The sequence below is a fragment of the Cygnus olor genome, chromosome 1, assembly GCF_009769625.2.
Source record: "Cygnus olor isolate bCygOlo1 chromosome 1, bCygOlo1.pri.v2, whole genome shotgun sequence".
In the NCBI taxonomy this organism is placed as follows: Eukaryota; Metazoa; Chordata; class Aves; order Anseriformes; family Anatidae; genus Cygnus; species Cygnus olor.
In genome coordinates this window covers 36,490,222-36,500,366 of record NC_049169.1, presented here as the reverse complement: position 1 = coordinate 36,500,366, position 10,145 = coordinate 36,490,222, and the positions used below count along the sequence as shown (strand labels likewise).

At 40.7% G+C, this 10,145-nt stretch overlaps 1 long non-coding RNA gene across 2 annotated transcripts; it reads right to left on the bottom strand.

Annotated features, from left to right (window-relative positions):
- Positions 1 to 1,409: 1,409 nt before the first annotated feature.
- On the bottom strand, positions 1,410 to 8,525 carry LOC121067715. Of its 2 annotated transcripts, XR_005818413.1 has the most exons (5): positions 8,323 to 8,525; positions 7,775 to 7,853; positions 6,964 to 7,072; positions 6,756 to 6,848; positions 1,410 to 6,521 (listed from the first exon to the last, which is right to left on the bottom strand). It is a non-coding gene; the product is annotated as an uncharacterized LOC121067715 (long non-coding RNA). The 2 variants fall into 2 exon arrangements; XR_005818407.1 differs by having other exon boundaries at positions 1,410 to 6,848.
- Between the last annotated feature and the right edge of the window lie 1,620 nt (positions 8,526 to 10,145).

The following is a 10,145-nucleotide window of genomic DNA, read 5'->3' as shown; positions in this document are numbered from 1 at the left end:
GTTTTGAATTGGTTGTTTTTGAAGCAAAGAAACATTTTCTTATGGTTGTATGTGAGTCTGGAAATGACAGTGGCTGGGTTCTGCTTCTTGTTGGCTTTGGCTCACTGTGCCATACAGAACAAGTCAACTAACTTCTCTGTGCCTGTGTCTCTCAAATGATAAAACTCCAGTAACTTCTATCTTTGTAATCTTCAGTCTGTACTGTAACTTCTTTTGTTGTTATTTACTATCAGTATCAGGCCTGACATAACGAAATGCCATTTTTGTTGATTCTTCTAGTGTACTATGGCATCACCAATAGTAAGGATAGAGATCATGGTATACAGAGATCACTCAACAGCTGTTCAATTCATACCTTAACAAAATAAAACAAAACACAGCAAAACAAAACAAACGAACAAACAATACTGTTTATTTATTTCTTTACATTTAGAGTAGATGATATAATATTAATAACCATGAGTAACTTACTCAGTAATGACTGCCAATGATTAAAACAAAAACTGAAACAACCTTTCTAGCAGATAACTCTCCAGGAATATCTGTCTCTTCAAGAGGACTAAAATACAACAGCCCATCAAACATTCTGGTAAAGACTAGTTATAGCAGTTTGCTAATGAGAAGACTGACTAAGCAATAGTGTTATTAGAGTGAGTGACCTTCCTTCATCTATGAGGAGCTATTTTGTTCATTGCTTCTATCATGTCTATTGTTATCTTATATACTTGTTATGCATTATTTAATTAAGTATTTAATTATAGGTTTCTATCCACAGCTACCATTAATCATAATACCAAGGAATGACACATGGTGAAGAAGCTGAGACGGAAATGGAAGAGTACAGCCAGAAGCAGAGAACCAGGAGAAAAGGTTGTGAGTAGAAATCATGAAATGGAGAGTCACAAAGAAAGTTGAATTCTTTAAAAGCAGTGAACAACTGTAGTGGTTTGACCAAGAACAAGATATCCACCCCTGCTTAGTGGCAACAGGAAAAGGAGGAAGAGAAAAGGAGCAAAAAAATACTGATTTTTTAAATGATTCTGGGTCAGAGGGAAGATATTTAATGATAGAAGAGAAATTCGTAGTAACAGCTATATTGAATTAACCCAAGAGTCCCTCTAGCCCAGAGACCAGAGATGTCTAGGGAAGAGTTTAAGAATGGGACAAATGCAGTGATATTTTCCCGGTATGTTCTCCAGGTGATCGGCAGACCTTGAGACAAAGGTGACATCTTCCAGCTCAGTTAGCTACAGAAAGTGAGCCTACCTACAGAATCTGCTGTAGAGACTTTAACAGGATTGTACTCCTAAATAATAAAACATTTCAAAAGATATGTGTTTTGCAAGGGATAGAAATATTAAGTTTTTATCTGAATTTGAATATTTGAATGAGATATGCATGATGGAAACTAGAATGGGAATCAAAAAACAAACCCAGCCCAGAGAATTTGCTTGGGGAGCTGACTTAACCTTAAAAAAATAAAAAAAAAATGCAATTACTGTCCTTGGAGGTTAAGATTCACTTGAAACCTTTGGAGAGGAAACTAGAGACTGCTGTAGTACACTGAGCTAGCAAACTGCAGATTCATAGAAACAGGAAGAGACAAAGTAAATCTAAAATATAATCTGAGTAGTAGTTTGCTAGAAGCAAAGTGACAGATTGCACAGGCTAGTGGAATAAACATAGTTCTAAGTAATATCCAGCTTTTGGAAGAACTGCCATTTTTCTAAGCAATAAAACCAGTTTATATACACACACAAAATTATTCTCTACATAGTGAAGTGGTATTACTTGTAGAGATGGTTCAGAAGACAACTGCTTCCAGTCAACTGGAATATCACTGGGGTCTGTTCTCCTTAGAAATTAGACACTGGTGTACAGAATAACATCCTAGTAAAAGGCTTGAAGATAAAATATCAGCCATCATAACTTAAACCATTAAAACTCAGGCATACATAGTGAGAAAAATCACTTCTAGTGAGTGTATGTGTGACTTAGGAAGGTAGAAGATGAGTGTCAAGTTTTTTCTTGGAAACTAAATTTGCTGCTCCAAAGATTCATGTCCATAGAAAGACAAGAGCCCATGAAGACCAAAAGAAGAAATGGAGAAAAGTCAGGACTAAGTATAAAAGTAGCAAAGGAAAAGCCATATTTTGGGGAAAACGTCACCTTATCCTCAGAAGCAGGACTGGGGGAGGGCAGTTATTCACCCCAAGCCCCTTATCACCACAAAGTGCTTCAGTCACTTTTGGGGGTGGATAGGCAAACCCATGCACTGGGCACTAGAGCCAGCACTCTCTGGCTCTGCATGTCCAAAGCAGGCTGGAATAAGGTCAAAGCTCCTTTATATCTGAGGTAAGGATCTAGCCATCTACAGATGGAAGGACCAAGCAAGCAAGGATATCTGAAATATGAAGTAAGACCAATCTTCAACAGAGGAAAGCTATAGGGGTGATCAAGATCTATTGACAGACAGGTGTGAATATTTATCGGGTAGGGGCACCATACAAAACTGAAAAGAGCCTTTTTATCAAAGTCAAGCAGTAATTGAAGATATGCATGGTTTTCTCTTAATTTTCTTCTGTCTTTGCTATTTGTATTTGGTACTTCTGTTTCTTATGTTCCACTTCTCTTATCCTGGCTTGTGCCAGTGTGGCTTTGGAGTATGAGACTCCAAACACCAAGACTACTTTTTCTGTAGATGTGGGGGTCATGCGGCACTTCCATAATGCCCAGAACAACCACTCGTTTTTCTTCAGAACCACACAGGAAACAAAATGCAGCTCTGCCTGCCTGCACAAGTATTTGTGCCTTTGTAAATCTGTGGGAGAGAGAGACAGAATAGTCTTCTCGGGACAAATGTTAAAGAAGTAAGTATCCTGGCAAAGCAATAGCAAAGCAAGGACCTGAATTCAGAAGGAGCTAGGAGAATATGCAACAATGAAATTCAGAAGGAAATTTTCTGGATGGACCTATATATTTCCAGCCTTGCAACTGGATCAAATTTCTTTAAATCTGATCCCCAAGGGATGAGCCCTAAACTTACAGTCTTGCTGCACCTGCCCACCTGCCATGCAATTGCCACCTGGCGTGCAATAGCAGCATATGAATGATGCAGAACATGTAAGGAACTTGTTCCCATAGCACAGACAAAAATCAACTGCTAAATCTACTACTCTGTATCAATTTCTTCACTGTATGAAACATGAGCCCATTTTGAGGTAAAGTTAAGGGAGTCTTTGGTGTTTTAGCAGATCAACCTAAGAGAATATATGGGTATTATGCATATTGGTTAATGTGTTGATCCTTCTCTCCTGAGAGATTTAGAAATCCTTCCTGATACTCCAAAGAGTCAAGTGCAAATCCCACATGGATAAGAAATGTCCCAAGGGAATGTAGTTATAAAAACCCACTTCCTTGATGCTATGTCCTATGTTTTTTCTGCTCATACCTTTGGCACAGTTTTGTGTGAACTTCAAAAAGCAAAAGGTCTTTCTAGAAAATGGAAAACTATCTATAAAGGCCTCCAAAAACCTTTCACCTTTAGTCCTTTGTGACCAGAACACTGCAAATACACAGTAAAAGTTACTTAAAGAAAGTCCAAGAACTTTCAAAGTTCTTAGGAAGAGAACTGTGGAAAGCAGAGATGCACTGGTTTCTCTTCTAGCCTTGGCTTGACCACCTGAAGATATCTGTGATGTGATGCTATACAAAGGCTCTTTTGGGGGCAGATCAAAGCAGCATAAGATAAACCTTGCTGTTCACCATGTGATCTGCCAGCTTTTCTTGGTGGGAACTTCAGGTCTAGCTCCTTACAGTGGCTCCTTGCAGTTCATTTCCCAGGACATATGTCTGAAACAAGTTGGGAGCCCAAGTCTGCTTTCTAGAGTAGGTGTCATCAACTGTTGTTTTGGGGTACTTAGGAGCAAGGCAGCCATTCTAGAAAGGACAGAGAGAGAAGCTGTGCAATGCACACCATCTCCAAGCCATGTAACAGGGAGCTACAATTGCTCTGGGCAATGATAATGGAGGATAAGCATCCCTAGATGCATATATGTCCCTGTCAAAGAGCCCTACGCATAAAAAGAAGATGTTCACGTGTAACAAAGACACTCTGTTTTAGTCTGCACTGAGTCTAGGTGTCTGACTCAACAGGCAAGCAAGAGAGAGGAAAGCGTGGAAAAACTGAGTAATTTGTTTTCGTTGTTGCCTTTTTATTTTATTCTTCAGATACATGATCATTCCTTTCCATTTTTCTTACTTCCATGTTGTAAGACACCTCCTTCCCTGGTGTAATCTTTCTTCACCTCCCCTACTGATGTTCCAGCTGTGCCTTGCAATAGCCTTTCTCCTCTCCTGTTTCAGGGGTGTTTCTGGCAGCTTGGTAATTAAGTAGAGTCCCTGTGCTGATAAATTTCCTTTCGGTGCCATTGTGAAATACTGAATAGCATCAGAAACTTCCTCTAAACTGAGCAAACAGTTGGATCCAAGTCAAAAAGCTTTCTATTGAGCCCAAGATGCCTATGAGCAGGAAAGAAAAGAGAGAGATTGTTTTCTGATGAAGTCACAGCAAACAGTTGACTTATGGCTTACTGCAGAAAGGAAGGGTAAAATTTAATGCAAAACGAGAACTTATGTACCTATTCTTCCTCAAACTAAAAGCCACTCCATCCCTTCAGGGCTTCTCTGTCCTTTAATGACTTCCTTATTAATCTGTGTATTGTATTCTTGCCAGTCACATCTCATTTTGGACATCTTTGAGCATCTCAACTTGGGAGACTGGTTCAATTCTGTCTTTGTTAGAAACAACAACAACCAACAAAAAAGTACAAGTATTTTCTAAGAAGGACCAAAATCTGCTTCAGGTTTCAGCTGAATCAGAGTAGCTATTCTGTGGGCAACTCAAGTTTTTGTTGCACTTAGCCCTCAGACTCCAGTTAGCAAATGCCAGAAGCCAGCCTGTTGTGTGGGTTGCTCATTGCTCAAATGAGTCTGCTGTTTACAGAAAGGCACTTGTGTATTGCATGCCAAATGGAGGGAAGGACAAATTCCTCCTCCCTTCTTTAGGAATGAATTTTTGGGAGCAGAAAACCCCAACATTTCTCCAGAAATTAAAATGCCAAAATATTGGGATGTTCCAAGTCAACTGATCTTTTTGTGTGTGTGTGTGTATGTTTTTGGGGTGTGTGTGTGTGTTTTAAGTAACATGTAACATATGATTTGAGTTAGACCACATAATGTAAACATTGTTAAAATAGAAACTAAAAATCATAAAGTTTAATAAAAAATGTGAGTGTGAGGTCTTGTTGACACTGCCTGAAATTTTTTTTTAACTTCATTTCACTTTCACTAAATCTAGCAAAATTCACCCAGAATGTTTCAACCACCTTCCTTATGAAATATGATTCCACTTTTCCTGTCAGCTCTATACTCCACTTTTTGGGATCAAATTGGTCTTTTTTCATTCAGCATTGTTCTTTTATACATACATCGTCTGATATTGATTAACGGGACAGAAGGCAGTGCTCAAAATCATCCTGCCAACTCCCCTTTTTTTTTTTTTACAAGTATTAGAGCTTTTGCTACCTTGTAGAGACTTTTTTCTGTGTAGTTCTTCAGCTTTTCTGCTCGGAGGTTTGTAACTGGCAGATAAAGGGATTTTGCTTATCATCTTGGTTATATTTTTCCACTTAGCTCTCAACAGCAGCAAACAGTACTCCAACTTCTTCTAAACTTTCTTCTGTTTGGTACTCTGGTCACAGACTAAAACCTGATGTGGTAAATCAGGGTGGCCCAAAATCAGCTGCCACTGGAGCTGGATGCCACTTCTGGGACATCCACTCCCCACAGGCTGTTATTGATGGTGACGGTTTCTGGCTGTCTTTATGCCGATGGGATGCTCTTTCCCCATAAATCCTCCTCCTTCCTCCCTCGTCCTGCACAGCCTCCTGTGGCCACTGCTGTGTTGTCTAGATCTCTGGTCTAAGCCACTAAAGAACTTGGTGAGGATAAAGCTGGGGAGGCAGATTTCCTGTACTTCAGCCCTGAAGTCATGTTCTCTGGTAAGAACTTACAGAAAATGCAGGAAAAGGAGGTTCTTGCCTGCTAGGGCAGTGTTCCCAGCCTCAAGAGCAGCTCACTGTCTCCTCCAAAGAAAAAGGCAACAGCATAGAGGGAGGCATCCCACAGACCACTTGTCACAACTGAAGAGCTGTATAAAACCCACAGCTCAAGCTGGAAACTTGGACTGGTTTAGAGACACGTTATGCCCTGGGAGGACAGGCAAGGGGCATCTTGCTGTCATGTCTCAGCTCTCTTCGATAGCCCTAAAGATCTTCCAAACACCGGTGGAAGAAGGAGTCTGTCCTTCCTGAGCTGAAAGCACCATTTGAAGGTAGCTAAGGACCTAAACTGACATCCTCTTCCCATCCTGAGGTGGCCTGAACTTAAATCAAGATGCTGTGACACAACTGCTGGATTGCAACAATGCTGTATATGATTTCAAAAGCTGAAAAGAGAGCCTGGGTAAAAAAAACAGGCAACACACTCATATTGCAACACTTCTTCTGAGAGTAATGATTTCAGGGCTACATTGTACGAGGCATTCTCTATCCCAGTCCAACTCTGCATGGTAGTAGTGAGCAAAACAACATAAAGAATACATTTCATCTGTAACGATCTGCATCTGTGAAGGGTGGAGCTGGAAAATCATGTAGGCACATGTTCTGCCTAACAGAGGAGCAAGTGGGACTTACCCTCTGTTCTATGATCCTGGATGGAGTTTAAAAGCTGGTGAATAGTCATGATTCACTTTAGCAATCCCACTTCCAATTAGTCCATCCACTGGGCTAGAAAAAGACAAGATAAGAGAAGGAATTCCTTTTTATTTCTACACACATGTGATGGCTCTTTTCGTCATTATCAAAATACCTTCATCAAAGCTTTCCATATCCTCCAACACACCTCTGAAAGAAAAATAACTGTGCTTCACTCATTCGCTATTCACGTAGTCAGTTCTGGTGACAGCAAAGTCCCAGCGCATCCATTTTCTCTGAGCCTGTCATTTGTAGCACTGAAATAAACCAACACTGAGTGATTTAACTTTCAAGTAGCTATGCAGCGATGTTAGGTGTGTAGTAATTCCCTCGAATGACTAATTTTACTGGAGTGACTCTAGTGAGTGTAGAAATATAGTCTCAGATATGTACCTTGCTTCCTTCCGCCTTCTGCAGCTTCTGGCTCATCTTATTTGAGAAAAGTTGCTTTCAAAAGGCAGGTCATTTATTTGCTGCCGTGTTTGACATCAAAATGTAAGAAGTTATGCACTGAGCCTTCAAAGACATCCAGGTTCGAAATAGGGGTAGGAACTTTGGGAAATGCTTTTCCTTTCCAATGTCCAAATTTTTTGGAAAAAAACAACTTCTTGAACTTTTCTTCATAGGTAAGAGAGATGTAAGACAGCCATAAATAAGCTGGTTTTGGTTTATTTTTGTAAAGAAAACTGAGGTAGTTTATCTTCTGGTATACCAGATGTAGCTATACATACCTGATACTAGCAGCTCAGCTTCCAATTAAAAAAAAAAATATATATATATATATTTGGCTGAGTCAGTATCTAACTGTGAGAGCATGTAACGTAGCAGAAAGATAGATATATATATAAAAAAAAAAAAAAAAAGGAGGCAATAAAACAGTCATGAAGTAAGAGAAGAAAAGCAAAGTAGTGTCTGGTTTGTAGCAGGAGTGTATATGTCAAAATGGCCCTGTTCCTCACCAGACGGTACATGCAGGTCACCACAGCGTGTTGGTACAGAGGTAGATCACACAGCTCTTTCGTGATCTTCCCTGGAAACCTGCAGACACACCACAGACTTTGAGAAAGAGTAATTAAAAATATATATGAAAATTAAAAATATATATGAAATGGAAAGCTGGACAAGCAACACATCACATCCAGGTGAGACACTGCACTACACAAGTTTTTACCAGCTTTGGAAAATGCTGTTAAACCATTTGGGCATGAAAGGAGGGAATGAAGGGAGGAAGGAAATGAAAATTTCTTATTTTGCTACTTTCAAGTAAATGCTAAGTGGAAGTAACCCACACGGCCTCCTTCCAACCCCTCATGACACAAGGGAGGCTGGCGCAGGCCCGGCCCGGCCCACGTGTGGCGCGGGGCCCAGGTCGGCCCTCGGCCTCCTGCCCAGACTCATGTGGTGACACTGTGACATGAGGTACATGGGTGTCCTTAAAGGAAAAAATCTGTATACTCAAAATATAGGCTAGAAAAGGATGTCTTCTTGTACTCCCTCTCTTACCCACCTGTGTTCTCTTTCCCGAGCCCAGTCTCAGCACCTGCAGCCACTTCAGCTCAGCCTGACCAAAGCACAGCCCGTCTTTCCCTTGGCCAGAGTTGCCCAAATCTCATTTCTTTACTCACTGAAGTGGAGAGCAGGTTGGTAAACAACACAGGAGACTTATTAGGGGTTATCCTTAACGTAGAATGCATATTTAAATTATGGCATTGATATCTTTCAAGCTTTCTTTCATTAATCTGAATAACTCCCATGTTGAGATTATTCCCCACAGAGGAGTTCAGTGTTCTTTTCATATAATTATATATATATATAATGTGTAGCATGCTATATATATATATGTAATGTATAATGTAAAATCTAAACATAAGCAGGTGCTGGGGCTCAGGTTTCCCTCTGCCACCTGCTTCTGGTTGGCAGCCTTTCCAGTGGATGCACAAACCTCTATATCTCTACCTTTTTAAACAATAAGACTGCTGCCTGCAATTTTAGAAGAGGTCAATGCCTTCCTCTCCTTTCACCCTTACGAATCCACAGCCCACGGGATGAAACCCATTCACCCTGTACAGAGGGCACACAGCTGTGTCCCCATGTCCTGGAACTTGGCTGTGAGTCTTCAGTGGTGCCACCTCAATAAGCGACACAGAAAATACCCCCATGTACCCTCAAATAGACAACACTCAAAAGTTAAGATGCTGCTTATCAGGATGGGAACTGCTGAGGTTCAAGGACACTCACTGGTCATGGACACCACTGAGGTATATGAGAGAAAAAATAAAAGTAATGTTGGAAATGATGCCTTTCTTTGAAGCATATCTCTACAGAGAGATTAAAAACAAACAACTGCTGAGTTTTCCCAAACATTTTTGGACTAATCGCACTTGATCAGATCTAGAAATGACCACTCTTTGTGGCACATCTTGACCTACTGGCCAAAAGCAATCCATTTCTGGCTCTGCCCAGGCACATCAGCATCTGCCCTGTCTTGAGATTCTTATTGTATGGCAAGTAGCAGAAGTCCTTAAATGGATCTAGGGTGTTTGTGTTTCAAGTGACCTGCATTTCACGGGTGCTTTTTTTCCTGGTAGTAAACTAGACAGTGTTCGTGAAATAAACCTGTGCCAAGCCTGTGTGTCTCTGCCTGTGTCGGTTCACTAATGTTTGCAGCACAAGCTCCTGAAAAACTGAACTATAAATCTAAATGCTTCTCTCATTTTGCTAGGATGCTGGTGAAGGTTGTGCCTGGGGCATACATGGACCTGAGAAAGTCCTAATTGCTGAGGACAGGCAGGTGGACTGCAGGTGCACAGTGGGGGCAAGTAATTCTTCAAGGCAGAGGATCCACAGGTGAGAAACCTGAACACAGAGGCTTGGAAATCACTGAGGGGTTGAAACAGTAAGGCCTTCAGGGTAGGGCAGTGAATAACTGAGAAGAGATACTGTTAGTTTAGCTATGTTTTGGTTTTACAGAAATTTAACAACACTTTTTTTTAACCATTAGGGTTGAACAGCTTCACACCAGCAATTGTGATAGAAATAACCCCAAGGCAGGACCACAGCTGATTCATCGCTGATTGTATCTGATTGTTATTGCTGACCCACTCTTAAGACAAAGTAAGTTTATACGAGGCACATAGTGAACTCAGCAGGCTTCCTTCACCTGCTTGCCCCCTGAATTGTGTTTGCCAGCTCCTTCCCCAGAGATAAAATATATTTTACCAGTAACTGAGAAAAAGCCTTTTTTGGTGTTTTACTGTATTGCTATGGACATTTTTTTCAAAAGACACACTGCTAGGCTGTCTGGGTTTGCTGCTTACGGTCAATGTGAGG